The sequence below is a fragment of the Trachemys scripta genome, chromosome 1 (assembly GCF_013100865.1).
Source record: "Trachemys scripta elegans isolate TJP31775 chromosome 1, CAS_Tse_1.0, whole genome shotgun sequence".
Taxonomy (NCBI): domain Eukaryota; kingdom Metazoa; phylum Chordata; order Testudines; family Emydidae; genus Trachemys; species Trachemys scripta.
Window position 1 is genome coordinate 217,542,327 of NC_048298.1, and position 24,917 is coordinate 217,567,243.

The 24,917-nt window shown below is 41.3% G+C and overlaps 1 protein-coding gene across 5 annotated transcripts in view; it reads right to left on the bottom strand.

The window, feature by feature from the left end:
• Positions 1 to 24,917, bottom strand: part of SHROOM2 (shroom family member 2) — a 196,310-nt gene that overhangs the window by 91,586 nt on the left and 79,807 nt on the right. Inside the window, exon 1 of one of the 5 annotated variants that reach the window (XM_034757291.1) lies at positions 2,164 to 2,286. The exons of 3 other annotated variants lie outside the window; for them this stretch is intronic. The gene's annotated coding sequence lies outside the window, so the exon portion shown is untranslated. Of the gene's footprint in view, positions 1 to 2,163; positions 2,287 to 24,917 lie in introns of those variants that run through there. One more of the 5 variants, XM_034757294.1, reaches the window with a different exon arrangement.

A 24,917-nucleotide genomic window follows, 5' to 3' on the forward strand; every position in this document is an offset into this window, starting at 1 on the left:
CTCCTGGTGTCTGATAACGCTTGTGCTCCTCAGTCCTCCAGCAGCACACCCTCTCACTCTCAGCTCCTTGCGCCTCCTTGCTCCGCACACTCCCACCACAAACTGAAGTGAGCTCCTTTTTAAAACCCAGGTGCCCTTATTAGCCTGTCTTACTTGATTGTAGCAGCTTCTTCTTAATTGGCTCCAAGTGTCCTAATTAGCCTGCCTGCCTTAACTGGTCTAGTAGGTTCCTGATTACTCTAGTGCAGCCCCTGCTCTGGTCACTCAGGGAACAGAAAACTATTCATCCAGTGACCAGTATATTTGCCCTCTACCAGACTCCTGTACCCCACTGGTCTGGGTCTGTCACAGTACATAGATTCCTTAAGATCTACAGGTAACATTTATGGGTTACAAACAGAAGTGTCTATTTATATAAGCAATATGCAAAATAAAAGATAATAGAATGCGACTAAAGTACTATTTTTCTACCTGGCAAATTTAATACGGTTGACCTCCTCTCAATTTATTCTCAGCTGTTTGTACTGTATACTGTACTATCTTATTACACAGGTAGTAATTTCAGGCTTCAGATATACTATAAGTATGGTGCAGACCATGGCATTAACCAGCTCCCCATTCAGGCACTCTATAAGCCAGCACAGACAATTATGAGCTTACCCCAGTAAGAGATGGACACCATTTATTAGGCTACCAAAATAAAGACATGGGATTTAAATGTACAGGAATTGCAGTCCTGAATGCTGGGGCAGTAAAAGCACCACAACTTCCCCCAAACAGAAAGCTGTGGATTAATCAGACTATAAGGACACAGATAATCTTTTATGGCCTGCCAACTGGAGTCAGTGGAAAGACTCAATGTGGTTTGGATCGGGCCCTTATTCTGCATATTGCTTATATGACTAATAGCAACTCATAGGAGTTGACTAAGTCATATGGATATGTAAGAAGCAATTTCCAACTGAGACAAACTCATCTCAGCTCCTATCAGATGGAAGCTCCACTAACCCTACTAGATTCAGGATTCCGCTAATGGGCTGTCTGCTTTATCTGGTCACCAGTCAGCAGATACAAAAAACAGACTCATATCTGGAATCACTGTTTGCCACCCCACCCCACCCCAGCACATGTTCTAGGAAAGGAGGAGGAGGAGATGATGAAGGTGGTTAGAAGAGACACTATACTGTCAAACATACGACCTCTGCCCCCCCCCACCACCAAAATTGCATTTAAAATACATATTAAAAAGGATATCCACACGTTTTTTTCAATTCCATTCTCCACAGCATATAATGTTATTTTTAAAGGCACCAATCCTCTTTTTAGTTTTGTCCTTTAAAAAAAACCTTTTTTTTTTAAATTTCATTTCTGGTTGAAACCAATTTGGCAGCACTACAATCAGCAGCAACATGCTAGATCCCTGTGGTACCGTTTTGTTATAAATCCCCTTGAGTCCTTGTGTAACCTCTCGATTCTCCGAGGCTGTATATGTCGGTGAATAATTAATAGCAAAGAAACCTCTTCCCTTTTCACACTATCAAGAAAATCTGGAAAGTGAATCATTTCCAGAATTTAACACTTTATATTTTACAAACATACTAACTCTCCTACTCAATTTGTCATGAGGACTGATTAGAATATTAGCATTTGCACACTGGACTGAGAGCCTAGCTGAGATCCTGGAAAGCTAACAGCAGAGTTCTTCAAAAATTATCAACTGCAAACCAACCCAACACACTCCCTTACCAAACAGCAAGTGTTATATCAGTGGCACATAACAAACTAAGGTCAGATCAGAGTGACAGTTGGGAAGCATATTTGCAAGCTGTGAGAAAACAGCTCCCTCAGTTTCTGAATCCTATATTTTTCCTTCACCTGTTGATTTCATTTGGCCAATTCTAATATCAAACAAAACAATATTTGAACCAAAGAGCCCTGGTCACAAACAAAAGCCCTGCATCACTTTTCTTTTATAGGCACGTTAATAATATACAATAAGATAACAAAACACATCCCTGAGAACAGTCACACACAATTTATAACAACCACCTGTCACTGCACTAAAAGGTTCTACAATTAATCCAGCATCCCTGCTTCTTAACCTCTTACAAACTGGAGAAGACCCTCTCCGCAGGCACATGTTTCACAAGTACAGGTACATACCCTCTATCAGAACCAAGATATCATGTCTCCCAGTCTACAGTTGCCTAGGTGAAAACATATGCCCTGTTAGGCTTCCTCAATCTTTTCCAAACATCAGTGCCTTTGATTAAAGATCTAACATGGCCTCCAGTAACATCTGTGCTAATCAATGCCATTGGCTTTGGGACTACCTTGTCAATGGACTATTCCAAAGAGCTAGCTCTGGAGGGGTGTAGTGTTGTATTTAAGCTTGATGCTTAATTTTTGAACAATCTGTTTAAAAATCCACAGACTGTCAAAATACATGAGTTGACAACTTACTTCCGTGGATTATGAGGTGACCATATTATGGTGATACAAAACTTAATTTTGTCCTCTGGTAAAGATGTGCCACACTCTAGCCTAAGAGAATAAAACCCCTGCAGCCTTCTAAACAAAGACTGCCCTCCTCCTGTGGTAATCCGTGCCTGTGTGCAAGCTTAGTGGATATAATTAGATTCAGAAGGAAGTCTTATTACTGCACTACACTAAGAGGCAAGCAGGGATTTTGATTAGTCATATCCACGATTCTGCTGAATAATTCCTCATGAACAAGGCTTGCTGCACTTGACCGAGGAGTCTGAAGAGAGGGTGGTGGGCTGTTCTGGAGAAGAATTATTAGATCGCCAATTTAAACTGCGATGTTTGAAACTACTCTGTGAAAGGTTACCTCGAGTGTGCACATTTGCAATGAGTTTTCACCATATTGTTACAAAATATAAAAGTGTCACATTCCTTCCTCTTACGGTTCTAAAAGAACAGGTTAAACTGGCCCAGTGACCTAGAGATAAAACTCTATCATGCCATCAGGAAGCCTGGATTCCTTCTGCTGGTAGTTCTGTGAAGGTTGTGTGCTCACGTCCTTGTTTCACTGAACAGTATGTCTTCTGGCTAATTATGAAGCAATGCCGATTGGCTCCAAAAGCCCCTGGGACCATCCAGGTTTGTCACTGCAGGGTTTCACTTTGGTTTGAGAATCACACCCTATGTTTTCCCACATACCTTCTTCCATATTTAAAATATTCTCCTGGAGCCAGTGTCCCAGTAAAGGAGCTGGCTTGTGGTTATGGTGACCCTGCACCTATTACCACCTCAGCAGTGCCAGTGAGAGCAGAAGCTACGAAGAAATGACCTTAAGCTAAAAAGGAATAAGGGGAGATGGGGAAACATAAAAGGCAATGAGACTGATTTTGAAAATCTCCCCCATGACTTATAATAGAAGGTTTCTTTTGGCTTACCTTTGGCAAGACTAGCATACTTCCATAAAAATACCTACAATAAATAAAAACAACAACACATCCAAGCTCTTCAGGGATCTTGTCTACAGGTGTGGTATGGTCACTACTCCAGATGTGAAGAATCTGGTTCCTGTACTTTTCGGGGGGTGGTGGGGGGCGGAATCTAGAAACAGAAGGTGCTACTTACTAGACTAGCCTTGTGCTGGTTCAGTGTCATCGTTTTTAGGGAGCACATGGGGAGTTTCAGTATCCACGCCCTCTGTGTCCAGCCAGCACTGCTGATGGGGTGGAGGAAGGCTTCTGGGCCATGGCCTTGCCCACTTTGGAGAGGCCAGCGCTAGCCTCACCTTAGTTCTAATAGTTCTTGCACTCCTCTGAACACAATATAGCACTTGGCCTTTTAACTGACAGCAAAAGCAGGAGGAGGCCTGGAAGAATTTTGCATTAAGTTTCCAGTCTGAGATATACCATGCAGAATCATAAAACAAGATTACAGTAGGACCTTGATTTTATGAACATGAGTCTTATGAACAGCCAGTTATACACGAACCATTTTTCCCTCGATGGTGGAAAAAACTGTATAATGAAAGTGATGTTGATGAAGAACAAGCCGACATCCTTTCACATTTTGATGCCTTCAATGCACTGGAAATAGTTTTGCAGTGGTTTGAAAAACTAGAACAATATGACGCAGGGCACCATACTGCAACTTTTGCACTGTATCTCCTGTAATTTTGAGACATTCAATTTTACAAACTCCTCCTCAATCCCCAATTAGCTCACAAAACAGGTGATCTACTGTGCTTACAGTTTATTTTTTTGGCAATATTATTGGACAGAGAAGCCTGCACTGTAAGTGCAATTTCTGATAAAAAGGGAGGGGGACAGAGTGGTGGAGGAGTTATTGTGCTCCTCATTTGTGCAACTGCTGTCCTGCAGTTGTTTCACAGGCAAAGTTCCAATGCACGTCAGTGGGAGTTACACATGCATAAGGAGGAAAGGATCAGTGTTGTTAATACAACTAAAATATGTTCATGTTTTTCAGCAAAATTCTAAATAAAAAAAACATTTTTATTTTTACATGACCACGTTTACATTTTCCAGGACCTTCTTAATTGCTAGTCCAGATATAAAATTAATATATATAAATATAAAGAAGCTGGATCAGTTATGAGGGAGAAAAATGTTACTGGAAGGTCAGCTGTATGAAGGACACTGCGCTGCTAATAAGGCAGAATTCCAAGTGAGTGTTTGCTCTGAACATAATGTATTAGCTACTGGGAAAATGTGGACTCCAGAATGTTCTTTGGATTTTTCTATGCAATGTATGTTTATTATATTTTACAATGTTCTTGCATTGTACTTTTTAAAACACACATTATATAATAACAAACAGAATACTATGCAAACAAAGTGCCTGTAAAGCTGTATCCTTGGTGACAAACATTTTTTAGACAGAGTGGGATGACATTCTAAAGCCTAGTGTTGAACCTTGCCCCTTCAGACAGGGCTAGGGAGATTACTATTTCACCTTAGATGCTGGCAAGGCTCCTAGCAGTATGTTGTCCAAGAAGAGAATAAAGAATGGCAATCCAGGGTTGCACTGGATTCTGGTAATTTCAGGACAAAGCAAGCATACACGCTACAACACTTCCGCAATACAAACAACTTGGCACCAGTAGTGAGGGCAGGGCTTAAGCTTAATGTAGACAACATGTGATTCTAAATCAAAAGATTAAAAAACATTAAAATAGCCCCAAATACACCTGGAAGTACACCTCTACCCTGATATAACGCTGTCCTCGGGAGCCAAAAAATCTTATCGCTTTATAGATGAAACCGCGTTATATCGAACTTGCTTTGATCCGCTGGAGTGCGCAGCCCCGCCTCCCCTGAGCGCTGCTTTACCGCGTTATATCCGGGTAGAGGTGTAGTTATAATCTTACTCTTGGTTAACTGTGTCATTCATTTAAAAAAGTGATTTATAATTCATCATTCACCTGAATGCAAGTAATCAATAACACAACCAGGCACATATTCATCAGCCATCTTGGGTATGCTAAGGCACACATTTGCTAATTAACAAACTCTGTGTTATTGTGTGGTTAACGGAAAAAGCAAACAATTTGTAAGCACTAGGTATTCTAATTATTACTTTGCCAAAGAAAATACTTCTAACGTGATGTGCTTATTTGACACAATTACAAATTTTATAGTTATAGTTGCTCGAGCTACTAACTAAATGTTTTTCCATTGGAAAATGCTGATTCATCAAAACCAAGTTGTGTGCATATTATTCCCTTAAATAACAGACTTAACATATTTGAATTGTCCAGGAGAGGGCTGGGCAATACAGGACATACATTTTTTGTGGGGGAAATCTGAACTGGGAGTATGAAATGGTTACAAGAAAAATAAAGATGAAATGCTTATTGGTGCCTAACAAACTATATTAGATTCAAAGCAAAGATTTCTCACCACATGCTTTCAGCAGTCTTATCGACCAAACTCTTTAGGTCAGGACCTCTCCCCCAGAGCCCAATGCTTGCTTCCTTTGTCTCTTCAGGTGCAGTGAATGCAATGGGCAAGGAGAGGACGGGGGTCTCTTCAGGAGTTTGTCCCTCCTTTTTATAGTTTCACTCCCCCTCTTGAAAAACTTTTCCAGCTGAGACCCAAGAGACAAAGAGTCTATGTGAAAGGATGTTCCCTGATGGGTTTTTCCACCTGTTTGAACTTCCTTTGCTTTCCTTCCCTGCTTGATGACTCTGTTTACTGCTTACATGAAAATTAAGGCAAGCACACACTTCCTTTGTTTAGGACAGACCTCACTTCTGCCTGGGCAGAGCTGAAGGGTTTGGAACATGTATTAACAACATCATAGGGGAATCTTATAATTTTACAATGTTGCCACACATATTTTTACCAGGACAATACTGACTAGCAAATTACACTGGTCTACAATTTTTGAGAAGTCGTCTGCTTCAGACATAAAATGTGCTATTTATTATGTATATTGATGTGCTAAATTCAAATCTGACAATTAAAACAACTGATTGGCTACTGTTTCTAAGATATTTAAGTTTTTACATTTTATGTCTATGTATATTGTGTAGATAGTAGAGTTTTAATCATAAATTGTAAACCTAGGTCTTTTCATGTGTTTATGGTTGCTTTACATGATAATATTTCACCTGTCCTGTTTATGTAACACTTTAAAAATCAGCAAAAGGGTTATATAAATAAAATTTATTATGAAACAAAAGGCAAAAAACTATTATGTACATAGTTTAGTCCTATTCAGTGTCTACTCGGCGCTTCTTGGCTTGTCTCTTGTATTCATTAAATGGAGCATCTCTTGTCACTGTCCAGCAATAGTCTGCAAGCATTGATGGGCTCCATTTGCCCTGATAGCGTTTCTCCATTGTTACAATGTCCTGGTGAAATCGCTCGCCGTGCTCATCGCTCACTGCTCCGCAGTTCGGTGGAAAAAAATCTAGATGAGAGTGCAAAAAATGTATCTTTAATGACGTGTTGCAACCAAAGCTTTTGTATGCCTTGAGGAGGTTTTCCACCAACGACCTGTAGTTGTCTGCCTTGTTGTTGCCGAGAAAATTTATTGCCACTAACTGGAAGGCTTTCCATGCCATCTTTTCCTTGCCACGCCATGCATGGTCAAATGCATCATCTTGAAGAAGTTCACGAATCTGAGGACCAACAAAGACACCTTCCTTTATCTTAGCTTCACTTAACCTTGGAAATTTTCCACGGAGGTACTTGAAAGATGCTTGTCTTTTGTCAATGGTCTTGACAAAGTTCTTCATCAGCCCCAGCTTGATGTGTAAGAGTGATAACAACATCTTCCTTGATTCAACAAGTGGTGGATGCTGAACACTTTTCCTCCCAGGCTCCAAAGACTGTCGGAGTGGCCAATCTTTCTTGATGTAGTGGGAATCTCTTGCACAACTATCCCATTCGCAGAGAAAACAGCAGTACTTTGTATATCCAGACTGCAGACCAAGCAAGAGAGCAACAACCTTCAAATCGCCACAAAGCTGCCACTGATGTTGGTCATAGTTTATGCACCTCAAAAGTTGTTTCATGTTGTCATAGGTTTCCTTCATATGGACTGCATGACCAACTGGAATTGATGGCAAAACATTGCCATTATGCAGTAAAACAGCTTTAAGACTCGTCTTCGATGAATCAATGAACAGTCTCCACTCATCTGGATCATGAACGATGTTGAGGGCTGCCATCACACCATGGATGTTGTTGCAGGCTACAAGATAACCTTCCATGAAGAAGAATGGGACAAGATCCTTTTGATGGTCACAGAACATGGAAACCCTAACATCACCTGCCAGGAGATTCCACTGCTGTGGTCTGGAGCCCAACAGCTCTGCCTTACTCTTGGGTAGTTCCAAATCCCTGACAAGGTCATTCAGTTCACCTTGTGTTATGAGGTGTGGTTCAGAGGAGGAGGAGGATGGGAGAAAATGTGAGTCCTGTGACATTGATGGTTCAGGACCAGAAGTTTCATCCTCTTCCTCGTCTGACTCAAGTGAGAATGATTCTGGTGCATCAGGAACCAGCAGTCCTTCTCCGTGGGGTACAGGGACTACATTTATTTCAGAAGCATTTTGGCTGTAGAGCAGTGTTATTAGTTTTCAAATGATACCTCGCATGGCACACTTCGTACAAAGATTATTACAGTAGTGTGTAGGGCGTGAATACAGGGGAGTATTCTATCACACCAACTTACAAGGCAGAAGGGGGAGCAGGGAATGTTTCATCCTACAGCCTAGAACATTCTTAGACTCAGACCGGTCTATCTCTAGGTTCATTGACAAACAACACAAGCACATGAAGAAAATAACCTACTGGTTTTGTATTATAACATAGCAAAGCATGATAACCACGTGAGGTTTACAGCTGACTCACAGAGGTTTCATCACCACTAAACGGGCCCACATCCTGTGTGCACTGAATGAACAGCTTTTCATGGGATGAGAGACTACATACTACATTACCACATCAGAAGTACTAAGAGCACTGTACAATTATATACAGTCTCCAAACTTCAGGGGAAAGAAGAAATGAAGTAGGAAAAGGAGGCCAAGGACAGAAGGTGACTGTAAACACACTTCATACACATGTGTATGTCTTGCACCTGAAGAAGTGAGGTTCTTACCCACGAAAGCTTATGCTCCCAATACTTCTGTTAGTCTTAAAGGTGCCACAGGACCCTCTGTTGCTTTTTACAGATTCAGACTAACACCGCTACCCCTCTGATACTTCATACACATTGATACAGTTCATGTATATTTGATACAACTAAACATTTATGAAGAGAGACTTGCTAAGAGGTATTTAAGATTTTGCATTGTCAATAGAATTTCTGTTTAATAAATACATATTTAGTTATAACAGATCGATATGGGAGACAAAGAAGCTAGAGAGTTCTAATGTTTGAACTTGCTAGAAGATAAATTATATGAGTTTGAAGCTTCGCCATCCGATCAGATTGCAAATACTTTTCATCCAAGCCATTCTTTATACTAGTTTTAAAACACCTGAGACCATAATTCAACTAAGTAGTTTAAACAGTTGTTATCACAAGTAACTTGAATAATGATAACTTAGCATGATTCCTTGGTTGCTGACCAACACTACTCAGGACAAATGGATTCTACCTTATTACACATAGCAGATGTTGCCCAATATATCATTTTCCTAGCATAAATTTGAAAAGATTCAAGAGACATAACTACTCAGTGTATTTATCAGTCCTATGAAATAGGATACTATTGCCAACTAAAATCTAATTAGCCAAATTAAACTTCCAAGAAGATTTACATTTGGTTTATACAAGTGAAATTCTTTATTTTTCTCTGAGTCCATCTCCCTAAAATAAGGATATTGCTGAAAGTTCATTAGTATGACAGTAAAAGATTCCTAGCCTATTTGTTTATTTTTAAGGCAACTTATCTAAGAATCAATCTCAAATTTGGTTGGCCAACAAGGAAATATTTGTTTTGCAGCCAAATAAATGATGATTTAAAAAAAAGTTACATTGTATTGCTTGGCCGCCCCAGCCTCTCCTTTAAGGATTAGTTATTACTGTGATCTAACCTGTATTTAAAAATCCTGGGTACGATAATTGACTAGACCAGAGATTTAAAATGGAAACCAGGCTCCTATCTTAATTTGCTTATAAAATAAAACAGCTGTATCAGACATTGCACTTCTGCCGAAAAATAGTAAATAAATTAGTCGTATACACTGAATAGTTCTATGACACCCCATTCACCATACTATATGAGAACCGCTCAAAGATTAATGCATTTAAACACTTGACACCCCTGTGAGGTGGGAAAGTATTATTATAGGCAGAGAGAGAGAGAGAGAGAGAGAGAAGGTGAGTAGCTCAAGATCAAACAGGAAGTCTGTGACACTGCTGGAAATGGAACTCAAATTTCAGGCCAATGCTTTAACCACCAGACTTTCTCACCAATATCCCTGAAGTAAAATGTGTTGCGCACTACAACTGAGGGAATAGATGAAAAAATTCTTCTGCAGCTGTTCTGTTGTGCCTACAAGGAAACTGACGCAGGAGGCTAGTTTGCATATTTGGTCTTGCGTCAGACATGTTGGTCAGGCAACGTATCCAGGATTTTTAAGTCCAGGTCAGCACTGCATCTATCAGGCAATAATTAAAATTTCAAATCATAATATTTAATATGAATGCCGGAGATCCCAGTACACAGTTCTTCCCTCTAGTTCAGAGAGAACAATGTATGCCAAGACCTGTACTCCCTGAAGGCTGCATTGTCTTATTAAACAGAAGGCTGGTCAAGGACTATTTGACCTGTGAGCCAGTCTTAGATCCCCTTTACCTAGGCTGTCATTCCTCCATCATCATTAGAAGGTTATTCCTATATCTCATAGAATCATAGACTATTAGAGTTGGAAGAAACTTCAGGAGGTCATGTAATCCAACCCTCTGCTCAAAGCAGGACCAACCCCAACTAAATCATCCCAGCTAGGGCTTTGTCAAGCCAGGCCTTAAAAACCTCTAAGGATGGAGATTCCCCACCTCCCTAGGTAACCCATTCCAGTGCTTCACCACCCTAATAGTAAAATAGTTTTTCCTAATATCCAATCTAGACCTCCCCCACTGCAACTTGAGACCATTGCTCCTTGTTCTGTCATCTGCCACCACTGAAAACAGCCTAGCTCCATCCTCTTTGGAACCCCGCTTCAGGTAGTTGAAGGCTGCTATCAAATCCCCCCTCACTCTTCTCTTCTGCAGACTCCTCATAAGTCATGTGCTCCAGCCCCTTAATCATTTTTGTTGCCCTTCACTGGACTCTCCAATTTGTGCACATCCTTTCTGTAGTGGGCTGTTTATTTAAACCAGATGCATGCACATCTCTGGATGTTTGATACACAAATCTCTTTCTGTCTATCAGTAGGAATACATTATACTTCCACTTTTAAAAGCCATCTTCACTTGGTCAATGAAAATAATGCCCACCAGAGAGCGCTAGCAGCAAAGGACTACTAGTATCATGCAGAAAATAGGACTTGCAGTCTTTCTGAATAAAATACACCTACTATTATCAAGCTCCTTTGTTTACTTAAAAGAAGCTCTCAGACATTTAGTTAGACCAAAATTTTCAGACGTGACTAGTGACTGAGTGCCCCAATTGTTGAGAACCCAACTTGAGACCCCTGAAAAGGTCTTCAATTTTTAGAGCGTGAATGCTCAGCACTTTTTGACTATCAGGCCCCTTAAGGGATTTCAAAAACTGAGGCTTCTGAAAGAATCACTTGTCATTTTTGGAAATCTTGGCCCAATGTCCTTATAACCAAAATTTCTAGCATACTCCACTAAAAGCCAATGCTACACACAACTGCTCCAACTCATCATAAAGACAGTCGTGGGGAGGGGTTTGTTTTTGTCTCAGCTCCCAGGGGATTGAATACTTAGTCATCTTCCTGTCTAATTAATTATTCAAATAAAAGTGTTGCTAGTTTCTAAGAATAAGCCAGTTAAAGAAGTTACTGTGTGTCTTTCCAGAAGCAGCAAATGAAATAGCAAGTATTTTCCAAGCAACATAGTCTAAGAGTTCCTGTTTTTCTGTATTCTAGCTTCAAATATCTTATCAAAAAGGAAGTGACATCTGAAAAGTTTTCTAAAAAAAGAACCAACTTGCTATTTTAAAAGGAAAAAAAAACCCTGGCCATGTGTTTAATTCCCCCCATCAAAGTCATTAAATGGAAAGGAGGGGAAAAATAAAAGAAAAAAAACCTAAAATACTGGTCTACATACCCATTACTACTGTTAATACTGTAACTGAAAAAGCCAATCACAACGTATCAATATTCGTAGCAAGACAGCGGTCTTAAAACAGCTACCGTGAAACCATGACTTGGTCCTTACTAAGCTGCTGATAGATCTGTAGTTATTAGATATGTGCACAGAACCTCAAAATTCTGGTAGAGAGGAAGAGCAAACATACACACAGTATCTATTGTTGCGTGCAGTGCAGTTGTAGCTGTATTGGCCCCAGGATATTAATTCTTAATTAATTAATTCAGAATAGCTAAAAATTGTGTGTTCCTTCCATTTTGTGATCAATACTAAATAGACAAGGCATTATCGAGCAACTAAAGGTGAAATCCTAACCCCATCCAAGTCAATGCAAGTTTTGCCATTGACTTCAGTGAGGCAGGATTTCTTATAAGGGAAGCAAAGATTCACTTTTCCCTACATATCAGCCCAGTTGGGCAGGCTAGAAGAGGGAAAAAAGTAACTTAATTTGTAAAGAGATTATCTATTTTCTGCAAGGAGGCATTCAGCCATCAATCCTTCCGTCTGCCAAACTCACAATCTATGACCAAACTTTCATCTTCCTTCTGAGATCTGCCTCAGAGAGACAGATGAACACATCTGAATGACTCACATTGATTCTGGAATCTGCACATTTTTTTTTAAATAAAATACATAAATACATTTTCGAGTAGCTAAGTGACTTTAAACAGTGATATGATGGGATGCACCAGGCCCTTCGTGGCCCCCTGCTGAAGACCTCATGGTCTTACCACACCCTACCCCAGGAAGGAGCTGTGAAGGTGGGTCATCCAGGCCTGCCTAAAGAAGCCTCGTGGAAGCAGGCAATCAGAGCCCAGCAGGCTCAGATAAAAGGAGCTGCAAGGCCTCCATGGGTGAGTTCCTGGCTGGGACCAGGGAGGCAAAGAAGGAGACTCCTTACTGGCCATAAGAGAATGACTGGCTTCATTTACTGGACCTGGGAGAGAGAGGATCTGAGAACTCTAACTCTAATGGAATGGGCAGAGGTAAAGGGACCAAGTGGGAAGAGGCCCAGTGAATGAAGTAGCAGCAATCAAAGGACGTCGTACAGGGTTGCTGTTTATAGGGTCCCTGGGTTGGAACCTGGGGTAGTGGGTGAGCCTGGGTTCCCCCACTGAGGGTACGTCTATACTTACCCGCTGGTTCGGCGGCAAGCAATCAATGTTCTGGGATCGATCTATCGCGTCTTGTCTAGATGCGATAAATCGATCCCAGAAGTGCTCGCTGTCGATGCCGGTAATCCTGCTCCGTGAGAGGAGTAGGGGAGTTGACGGGGGAGCCTGCCTGCCGCATGTGGACCCGCGGTAAGTACATTTAAGTTCGAACTAAGATACTTCAACTTCAGCTACGTTATTCACGTAGCTGAAGTTGCGTATCTTAGTTCGAACTAGGGGCTTAGTGTGGACCAGCCCTGAGAAGAGGACAATGCTCCTTTAGAAGCCCAAGGAAGGGGCTGGATTTAACGGGCTCAGAAACAGGGCTGAAGACCTTGGAGAGGGCAGACAGAAAGACCTTGGACTTTTTGCTACCCTGGAAGGGGTAGATATTGACTTGGCCAGAGGGCTGAGCCACCGTAGACCTGCCTAGCGAGGTTTTAAGCTACAGAGGGCACCAGGAGTGGGGAAAAATGATGTACCTCACCCATCTGCTGGGAGGCACTCAGGAGGTGAGTGCCCCCATTCACAAGCTCTATAGTATAAGATGCTGCATGCCATTCTTTTCTCACAGTGAAAAAAACATGGGCATCACATTATGTATTTAAGGATAACTATTACTTGTTCGTTTACAGTGCTTTTCATCCTGAAGTATCCCAAGAATGCTTTACAAATCTGGGGCCCGGTCCGGGAAACTTTTGCTAAAGCAAGTAATCCTTTCTTACACAATCATTCTCTGAAAAGGTACTGGGCGCATTCACACGAGTAAGGTGTGGTACAATCTAGCCCTTAATATAGATACTAAAACTGCTTCACTCAGCATTGAAGTGCATCTATTCCTGGGGTGGAACATGGCATCTGTTTAATAGCACACACATCACCTCTATACACTATCAGGAAGTTATCACATCCAGCTGAAACTTCAGGTTCGATTCAGCACCAGCACAGGTGGTGTTAACCAGGTGTAAAGTAGGCAAAGCAGGCCTTGAGACACCTTTTGCCCTTTGGATTCTGGGTTGCTATAAGAGCCAAAATGGCACCCAGCATCCCTGAAATATGCTGAGTTACAGAAGCCTCCCCAATGCTACCTATGGCTTACATCACAAGCTAGAATGGCCACAGCGGCTCATGCCTTTGTCAAGAGGACAAAACCTCTTGTCCACATATCCATTCCTGGTCTGCCGCCTACAACAGGCTTCCAGGAGAGCCAGCACAGAGCTGCCTATGCCTTCCCGCCCCAGTGCCTTCAGCAGAGGGAATACTTGCCTGGTTCGTTGCACCATACAAGGGACCAGAATGCCTTCTTTCAAGTGGATTTTAGGTAAGCAGAATGCAATATCTAAACTGGAACTTAACCAGGACATCAGGATAAATATTTCCTTTAAAAAATGGGTTACAGGATCTTTAATGGCAGGCCTCTGTTTTACAGCTTACATGAAAGACCACAGCTCCAATTAAATGATCATGTAAATCACAATGTTTTTTACGTAATGGTAAAGTCAGTGCAAATTGGTCAGGTGTATCTTGAAGCCTCCTGGCGGTTGTTATTTTATTTATTTATTTATTTTATGATACATGCCAAGGAAGCAGGAGGGCAGGGTTGCAAAATTGTACTCACTCACATGCTCAGGGTTTGTATACATTACAAAAATTAGTAGAGGTTAAGCTGCGGTTATTTAACACATTCATGCAGGCTTTGTTGTGTTTAACATAATGTTAATTAAAACACATTGGTTAATACATTTTCTGACCCAATGTATTTTTCCAGCATAGACAAGTCCTCACTGACATGGGTAAACTAAGAAGTGACAATGTCATAATAACAATAGTGTTCTGACCTCAGAAAAGAGTCCCCACCAACTGAATTAGTAGCACCATTTCCAGCAATACCCTGGATTGGAGTCAAGTATCAGAGGGGTAGCCGTGTTAGTCTATATCCACAAAACAACGAGGAGTCCGGTGGCACCTTAAAGACTAACAGCTTTATTTGGGCATAAGCTTTTCGTGGGCATGCATCTGAAGAAGTGGGTTTTTTACCCATGGAAACTTATGCCCAAATAAATCTGTTAGTCTTTAAGGTGCCACCAGACTCCTGGTTGTTTTTCTGAATTGGAGTGTGACATCTAAGGAGTAATCTGGCCTCACCCTGAATAGTTTAAGAGATCACTGCAAAGATGATATGGCTGCAACATTTATGGACCTTGTGAAAACAAGAATCACAAACATTCCCCAGACAGTGAGAAACACAAAGGTTTTATCTTCAAAACAAGAAGTTCAGTAATGCAAATTTAAACAAATGCTCTCGAGACAACAACATCAGCGAGTACTATTTTAAAATAGTATTGTAAATGAATAGCTGCTGTGTGTTGTTTTTTCCCCCCCCAAACCCACAATGCTACTCTCTTCTGGAGTCAACAATGACTTTTCATATTAGGTAGAAAATAGAGATGGGATTGAAATAGCCTCCACTTGCAACAGCACAGCATATGGGGGACTGGAATTATTTTCCATTAATCTATTAGAAAGGAATAGTTTCATTTTTCTATGCTGTGGAAGTATTACTTTTAACAGAGTGTTTAGAAATTGTCATTGTACATAAATGAAATATTTATTTTTAATCTCAGTGCAGATAAACTGGCTGATATTTTGTAATACTTCAGGCCTCGTCTACAGTGGGAAATTGTCCCAACTCCAGCAACAGAGGTGGCTAGCCATTCACATAACTGTATTAGTACAAACAACAAGGATGAGCAAGGAAAGTTTTGATCTGTGCTACCATACAACAGTGCAAATCTCTGTTTTCTGTACAGATATATCTTTACATAAAATGCTACAGTATTTCTGGGAGTCACAATATAAGTTGCAAATAAAAGTTACAAGTTACATAGTCTGGGTTGATTTTAGGTCTTAGGAGGTCACACAAAATTTGTGTTTTGTTTGTTTTAACTTCGCTGTTAGAGCTAGTCAAAAAACTTTTTAAAAAAATCTCGAACCAAGAAGGGTCTATTTCAAAAATTAATATATTGGGGGGGTTAAAAGTTTCCAATTATTATTATTATTTTTTACAAAAGTGAAAAAATGTTTTTCATGTTTTGGTTTTCCTGCCTTTTTTCCTTTTTCACTCCCTTTTCAGTGGCTAAATGAATAAAGGAAAAAGGAGGGGAGACAGAAGAGGGAGCAACAAAGCCCGCAAAATTTGCATTTTCCATTTCTCCTCCACGTCTCTCAAAACCTATTTACCACTTTTCCTCCAGCTCTGTTCACAACTAATTTTGCTTGTATCGAAAGAAAAGGTTGCAAATGTTGCAGTACAAATCCAAAGAAGGTAGTGATACAGTATAATGAGGAGAAAGAAAAAAGGTAGGGTTACCATACATCTGGATTTTCCTGGACATGTCCGGCTTTTTGGTCCTCAAATCCCCGTCCAGGAGGAATTTCCAAAAAGCCTAACATGTCCGGGAAAATAGGGAGGCATGGTAAGGGGGCCCCGAGTGCAAGTGGCTGCAGCAAAACTTACAACTCCCGTGATCTGCCAGGGCACAGAGGTAGGAGGCGGCATCCGAGAAAGCAGCCGTCTCCTCCCCAGGCTCCAACTTTCCCGGTTCCCGCCGCTCTCCACCGTGTGCCAGGGCCGAAGCAACTTCCTCAGCGCCTCAGCAGCCGGAGCCCGGGGGGGCGGGAGGGAGGAGGGGGAATGCGGGGTGCTCAGGGAAGGAGGCGGAGTTGGGGCAGGGACTTGGGGAAGGGGTTGGAATGGGGAAGGGGCGGAGTTGGGGCGGGGCCGGGGCCCCCGTGGAGTGTCCTCTTTTTTCAGTGTTGAAATATGGTAACCCTAAAAAAGGGTATGTCTACACTGCAAAGAAAAACCCGAAGCATCAAGTCTCAGAGCCCTGGTCAACTGACTTGGGCTTGTGGGGCTCGGGCTGCATAGCTAAAAACAGCAGTGTAGATATTCACGCTTGGGTTGGCACCTAACCCCTCATCGTGTTTCAGAGCCCTGGTTCCAGCCCAAGCAAGAACATCTCCACTCCCCAACTGACCTGGGCTCCAAATTTTGGCACCATGGGATTTTCTGGCCAGTGTAGATATACTCGGACTTCATTAAACTTTTTTGGGGAAATAAAGAACAAATAATGCTCTTTTTATGATTTTTTCTGTGTCAAAATAGAGTTAGACAAAACAAGAGAACATATGTGAACCACCACTGCATTAGTACAAACTCTGCTGTGGTGCAGCATTCTTAGACATCTAAATATTAACCCTAAAATACTGAGGCGTGTAACAGTACAAAAAAAGGAAATCACATAATAGCATCTGGTTTTTCAAAGTATTGCTATTTATTTTCTGTATTAGGGTAGTGCCTAGAGGTCCCAAAAAGGATCAGGACCCTGCTGTACTAGGCACAGGCCAGACATATACCCTGTTCTAAAGAGTTTACACTCTAAATAGACAAAGGATGGGAGAGAAAACGGAGGCAGAGAGATGAAGTGACTTCCCCAAAGACACACAGCAGGGCTGTCTCTTAGTGACTAAGCCAGGAATAGAACCCAGGCCTCTCAAATCCCACTATTCTGTCTCTGCCAGCAGTCAATATCAAACACTGTAGAGGAAGGGTACAAGAAACCATGATGTAGGCAGTTATGCAATAATTTCCCTTGAGTGAAAATTTCTTCCTAACCCCTGTGGCTAAAGATTATACCCTGAAACATCCAGTCTCAAAACAACCAAAGTAAAATGGTGGTTATTTTAACATTTTTCCTGACTTTTTTTTTTATTATAATCTTTAAAAAAAAAAGGGGGTGAGGGGAAGGGAATTTGTCAAACAACTGAAAATCAATTAAAAGAAAAATGAAAGAAATTAGTAGATTTTTAAGATGTCTGCAAAAAAGGTTCCTTTCATTAGCTGAAAAAGCCAGCATGGAAGCATTTAATTTATACAGTTCTGACATTGTTTTTAGGCCTTTATCCAAAGCTATCTATCTAGCCACTTAGACAGCTCTCCTGATCAAAATATTGGAGAACCTCCCAAGTATTTCAAAACAAAATCTCCCTCACTTTCTTCCCTCCCAGCCTGTCAGACAAATAACTTGATTAGTTTGCCTGCTTGTTTATAATTGCGCGAGAGAGACAGTGGGTGTGTTGGGTGTCTGGAGTGGCTGGCACAACAGGTTTGTTGGTTTATAGCCGCCACAAATGAACTGTATTTCATTATCAACTGCATTCCAAATTCTGACTGTCTCCATGCAGATGTAAAGCATTTCCAAACCAGCTTGAGCAATGGCCTACCTACAGCACTATACAGGTGAGCCAGTGAAGGAAGAGTGCTTCAGTTTCAGTATTCAGGTATTTGCCATTTAGTAGCTAATTGAGGTGTAATGTATCTGTAGGGAACCAGAACTGCAGGCTACTTGTCTCAACTCTGTCACTGAGTCATTCCTTAACTTTCTGTGCCTAAGTTCACCCACCTTGAAAATGGATATGGAATTTGTGTAGCTCAGAGGGGTGTTGAAAAGCTCAATGGTTGCAAAGCACTTCAAATTAGAAGTGCAATACCTAAGCTCTAAATTGTTACTATTAATATCACCTCCTTTATTATGAAGTTTCTGCCATCCACATGGTAGTCTGCTCTCCAGAGAAATATTTGATAGATTCATGTTTTCAGCATACTCTGTCATTTAATCTTAAGAATAACACCTCACATAAATTGTCATTCACTATAATGAGTTTTTAAGATGAAAGAAATGTATTGGTTCATGCCTGAATGCATGTACACATGTCAACAAATTCCAGACTAGTGTATATAATGAACATGCAAGTGCATGAAAGCAACTCCAATCAATTAACAGTGGAAAAACATAGAACATGCACAGAAGCAATCACTCCAAATGTACAGAAAATCTTACACCTGAAAAGAAAGCTACTTGCTCTCTCGTTAATGGATACGTTTTTCCAGTTCTATCAAGTCCGGTATGTCACTTCCTCCAGTTTTATGAAGAAATGTTTTACATAAAGGTTTCAAAATCAGTGATTTCACTTGAGAAAAATGAGGAAAGAGGCATATTTACAATAGGAAGAACTTCTGGGCTGACTTAAGTGACTGATGTATTCATTACTAGGCCCAGCATCGCAGCTAGATGTTACTCAAAAAGGAATGCTGCCTGAAGAAAAGTTATTCTTTGTTCTTTGCTCAGGGTAAAACATTGTCAATTTCAAATCCTTCTGTTCATATTATCATTACAGATGACTTCATAAATTGCAAAAACAAGTACATCTTAATTCACGCAAAATGGCTTGAAATTTCACAAAATCCAACTGAAGTTTTCAAAAATGGAGTCCCAAACTTAGGCTCCTAGATCCATTTTTAGGCACCAAAATAAGTGGCCTGATTGTCAAAGAAACTGATGTCAGTATGTATTTCATTGCTGTATATGAACTAGAGCTAGTAAAAAAAAAAATTCATTGAATACATGGTCTTTTTTTTAAGAAAATGGAAAATTTTCAAGAAAAAATTTTCAGTCAAAGCTGTTCCAAAAAAATGTTGCGGAGTTGTTTTTTCATTTCCTCCCCGTGCGCACACTTAATGCCAAAATGGAAAAGAAAAGAGGGCTGATGGGAGGGAAAATGAAGGCAGGGAAACAGAAAAAAATACCACCCAACATTTTATGCAAAACTTGAATTAATGAAAAAACTGTTCCTTTTCCCACAGATTCAATTTAAAAAGTTACCATATTTTGACCACTCAGAATATGGACCTTAGGTGACACAACTGGTCCAGAGACTAAGGCCAAAATTTTTCAAAGGGTTAGGTGCATCCAATTGTGAAAAATTTTGGCCTTAGTTTCTTGACCAATTTGCCTCCCTTTTCTAAAGAGCCATATTCAACATCTACAGTATAACAGAATATTTGGAATATTTTTAGCCTTTTGCTTGTACACACACACACACAGACACACACACACACACACACAAATGTGTACAATCATTAGGTAAATTGACATGGCTTTGAAGCTAAATTACAAAGAGAGAATCTAAACTGATTGGCATGTGGATGGGGGAAGTTTAAAGATGACTCACTAGTGAGCATATACAGTTGCACTGTCTGGTGTTGTGATCTCATTATCTGTCAGAAGTTACACAAGGTCAGACAAGGATATAATTTAGATAGGAGCCCTCCATGGAACATTGCTATTGTAAGTATTGTTAGTAATTCTGTAGACCTGTAGTATGATGAAAGATGGATGAGGGGCATGGCTGCTTCAGATGCTTCCATCTCCCCTCATATTTATCACTTATAGTCATTAAAGTTTTTTTGGGGGGGAGGGAGGGAGGTAGAAAGGATGTCAACCTGGTCTGACCCAGGTAATTATATTTTGCCTCCAAAGAATCCCCCTGAAGTTTTGTCAAACAATTTCTTTGCTGCTCCCTGTTAAACAGCTCATCTATGCCAATTCAGGAGTGATGTGTATCAATCTATCACAGATAAGAATCAAATGCTTATTCTGATTTAGTATCTTATTCAGCTAATGTACATGAATCTCAGTCAAAGAATTTAGCATCTTTCTATTTAATGACAAGTTGAATTATTTTTTATCTGTTAAATCATAAATTCCAATGCCAGAAGGGACCATTATGACCATCTAGTCTGACCTCCTGTATAGCACAGGCCATAGAACTTCCCCAAAATAATTCCTAGAGCACAGCTTGAAGAAATAAATCCAGTCTTGGTTTAAAAATTGTCAGTGAAGGAAACTCCCCTATAAGCCTCAGTAAATTGTTCAATGGTTAATTACACTCGCCATTAAAAACTTACATCTTATTTCCAGTCTGAATTTGTCTATCTTCAACTTCCAACCAATGGATTGTGTTATACCTTTCTCTGCTGGACTGAAGATCCCATTATTAAATATTTGTTCCCCATGTAGGCACTTACAGATTGTAATCAAGTCAACCCTTAACCTTCTCTCTGCTAAGCTAAATAGACTGAATTCTTTAAGTCTATCACTATAAGGCATGTTTTCTAATTATTTAATCAGCCTCATGGCTCTTCTCTCCAATTTACCAATTTACATCCTTCTTAAATTGTGGGCACCAGAACTGGACACAGTATTCCAGCTGTGGTCATGCCAGTGCCACACAGAGGTAAAATAATCTCTCTACTCCTACTTGAGATTCCCTTGTTTATGCACCCCAGGATTGCATTAGCAATTTTGGCCACAGCATTACATTGGGAACTCATGTTCATTTGACTATCCACTGTGACCCTCAACTCATACTGTAAGGGTTTTACCAAGCCCATTCCAGGATGAGAGATACAAGCCATTTTGGGTTTTGATGAGAGAGCCCTCTGAGAAGACATGGGGAAACTTATTTGCTCTCAAATAGGAGGAAACAAATATCTTTTTTTAAAAAAGTTCTAATTACACTGCTCTACAGCCAAAATACTTCTGAAATAAATGTAGTCAAACTTTACTAATTCTAGGTCACTGAGAAAGAAAATGATGCTTAAAATTGTTGATTGGCTCTAGTTTTCAAGATATGCTATTGGGTCAGTATATACGACCCTTGACTTGGGAATGGCGGAGGATAAGTGAGTTATAAAGGGAAGGGATCTCAATTTAAACCAGAAATGACTAAAATACATCTTTGACTGGATCTATGAATAAATCTATGACTGGATTTGGACAGTACTTGCTTTTTAGGCAAAACAATGAATGATGCAATCTGAAGCTGGTATTGCATCATACATGATATGAATTACATCATGTTATTCCTAGAAGTCATGGATGATGCAATCATAACGAAGCTTGCATCACTCTGCTGAACAAATTGCCCTATATCAGCTCTAGAAATCATACAGTGTCGTGCTCTATTTGTCAGTGTTTGATTTTGCAAAGGGACACATTTCTGTTTAGCCAAAGTGAGCAGAGATGCCTCGTATTTGTGTGAACAGTGCAGATAACTTCTGCTATGTTTGTGGTGAAGTGACTTTCGCATCACAAAAGCACAGTATAACCACTATGGTTAAGAAAGCCTATCACCTTTATTTTGGCTGCAAAATTGGAGGTCAGGACAAGAAGTGGGCCCCACACATATGCTGCAACACTTGGGCAACAAATCTTTGCCAGTGGTTGAACAGGAAAAGGAAATCTATGCCTTTTGCAGTGCCAATGATTTGGAGAGAGCCAACAGATCATACCAGCAGTTGTTACTTCTACATGGTGCCTCCAGTTAGGAAAGGTGTGTCAAAGAAGAAAAAGTGGACTGTGCATTATCCAAACATTCCATCAGCTATACGCCCAGTACCCCACCGAGAAGGACTGACGGTTCCTGATGCACCAGAATCATTCTCACTTGAGTCAGACGAGGAAGAGGATGAAACTTCTGGTCCTGAACCATCCATGTCACAGGACTCAAATTTTCTCCCATCCTCCTCCTCTGAGGAGGCAAGCAGTGACTTGATGGCTGACCTGGTCTACTGATCTGGTCTGGCTCCCATCCCCTCTCCAAGGATTGCAGCTGTCTGTAGGTGCTGCCTTCCATGCCTACCTCATTCATTCAACAGGGCAACTGATAACAAAGTGGGGGGAAGATCTTATTCTACTTCTAGCAAAAAGACATTTTTCTTTTACCTTAATTATACTACCTTAGGAGCCCACTATAACATATTACAAAGGTTCAATACTGCTGTTTTTTAAATTAATGGAGATATCCTATCTCCTAGAACTGGAAGGGACCTTGAAAGGTCATTGAGTCCAGCCCCCTGTCTTCACTAGCAGGACCAAGGACTGATTTTTGTCCCAGATCCCTAAGTGGCCCCCTCAAGGATTGAGCTCACAATCCTGGGTTTAGCAGGCCAATGCTCAAACCATTGAGCTATCCCTCTCCCCCTTCCCCAGTGGTGCTGGGGAAGGAGGGTTTGTTTCCGTGGGGCGGGCGGCGCTGAGGGGGGGAGTTTTGGGGGAGCTGGGCAGCGCTGGGGGTTGTTTCCGCGGGGCGTGCGGCACTGTGGGGGATGATGTGGGGGGGGGGAGCGCGGCGGGGGGGGGTTCGGCAAGGCCAGGGGGGGTTCGGCCGTCAGCTGTTTTGTTTGGAGTAATATGGCCCTCGCCGCTTTACGAGTTGTGCAGGCCTGATCTACACAATATACATAGACATAAAATGTAAAAACTTAAATATCTTAGAAACAGTAGCCAATCAGTTGTTTTAATTGTCATATTTGAATTCAGCACATCAAAATACATAATAAATAGCACATTTTATCTCTGAAGCAGACGACTTCTCAAAAATTGTAGCCCAGTGTTATCCAACTTAGCCACTTTTGACTGGCCCACTCCTCAGTGCTAGACATGGTTTCAAGGTCCTCAGATAGGACTGAACCCACTTTTGGCCAGACTGAACCCACTTAATTAGTTTTAGCAGAGAGCAGGACAAATGTATGAGTGTGACTGCATGACAGGGTTGCTTATGATGGTAGGAGACAGGGCTCAACAGTCCTGGGGCTCAATTCTGGTTTATGTTTTATGTTCTTAAAAGCTCATGCTTCAGGGTTTCAGCTAGGCACCTGCATGGGTCAGGAAAGGATTCTTCCCCCTTCCCCCCATGGTCTTCTGGTTGGTTGTTTTTTTAAAATCTCCTTCCTGTGAAGTATTAGCGATGGCCATGGCTCGAGATGGGATGGGGAGGGGCAGGGTTCTGAGGTGGCACAGAGCATTCTCTCTCTGAGGTGCTTGGCTGGTTGGTGCTGGCTCACATGCTCAGGCTCTATCTGATTGCTATATGTGGGGACAGGGAGGAATTTTCTCCCAGGTCAGATTGGCAGGGACCATGAAGGCTTCCTTTGCAGCTTGTGGGTGCAGGTCATTTACCAGGACTATCTGGGTGTATTTTCAATCGTCTCCCTGCCATTGTGGGGGCCTTGCGCACTGGTGCACCTTGGTCCCCTCCTGTTTTCTGCTTGTGGCACATAATAGTCTAGTCTCCCATGGGCTGTACTACTTTGGGTCTAATTTAGGTTGCTGGGTTTGATGTGCAGGTGCTGTGTGGCGTTGGTGGCCTGTGATCTACAAGAGCTCAGACTAGATGATCTGGTGTTCCCTTTTGGCCTTAAACTCTAAGGCCTTGGCTACACTTACCCGCTAGTTCGACAGCTGGAAATCGAACTTCTGGGTTCGACTTATCGCGTCTAGTCTGGACGCGATAAGTCGAACCCGGAAGTGCTCGCCGTCGACTGCGGTACTCCAGCTCGCCGAGAGGAGTACCGCGGAGTCGACGGGGGAGCCTGCCTGCCGCGTGTGGACCAAGGTAAGTTCGAACTAATTCGAACTAAGGTACTTCGAACTTCAGCTACGTTATTCACGTAGCTGAAGTTGCGTACCTTAGTTCGAATTAGGGGGGTAGTATAGACCTGGCCTAAGACTCTGCTGTGTTTCGGTTTAATCAACTTGCTGTAAAATACCAGCTGGACAAGGAGGAAAAGAATCATTTCACAGCTCCCACACTACCTATTACATTAATTGCTGAGACAGTCTTTTCCACAAGACTCCTGTTGAGTAGGAGTATACGATTCTGATCTCAGGCCTTTCCCAGAGAGCAGATGCTGTACATTGCCCAAAGCGCCCCACAAAACACCACCCTAAAGGAGTTCACCTGCTGAAATGCTATGGCCTGTGTAATACACATCAGACTAGATGATCATAATGGTCCCTTTTGACCTTCAAAAACTAGGAAGCTGGAATTAAAAAGCCACTGCTTTTTAACTACAGTAGCTAAAACATCAATGACATATGAGAGGGTTTCCACAATCAAACCATGTTTTTAAACAAAAGCACACAAAAAGTTCAAAGTACCAAATCATTATCCCTTCTCGGAAACTAGGTATAATAATAATAACAATTCAAGGTCTATTCATGGAAGTGGTGCTAGCCAGTCACCCTGCAGACTTTATTCATGTATCACTGAAAACAAAGG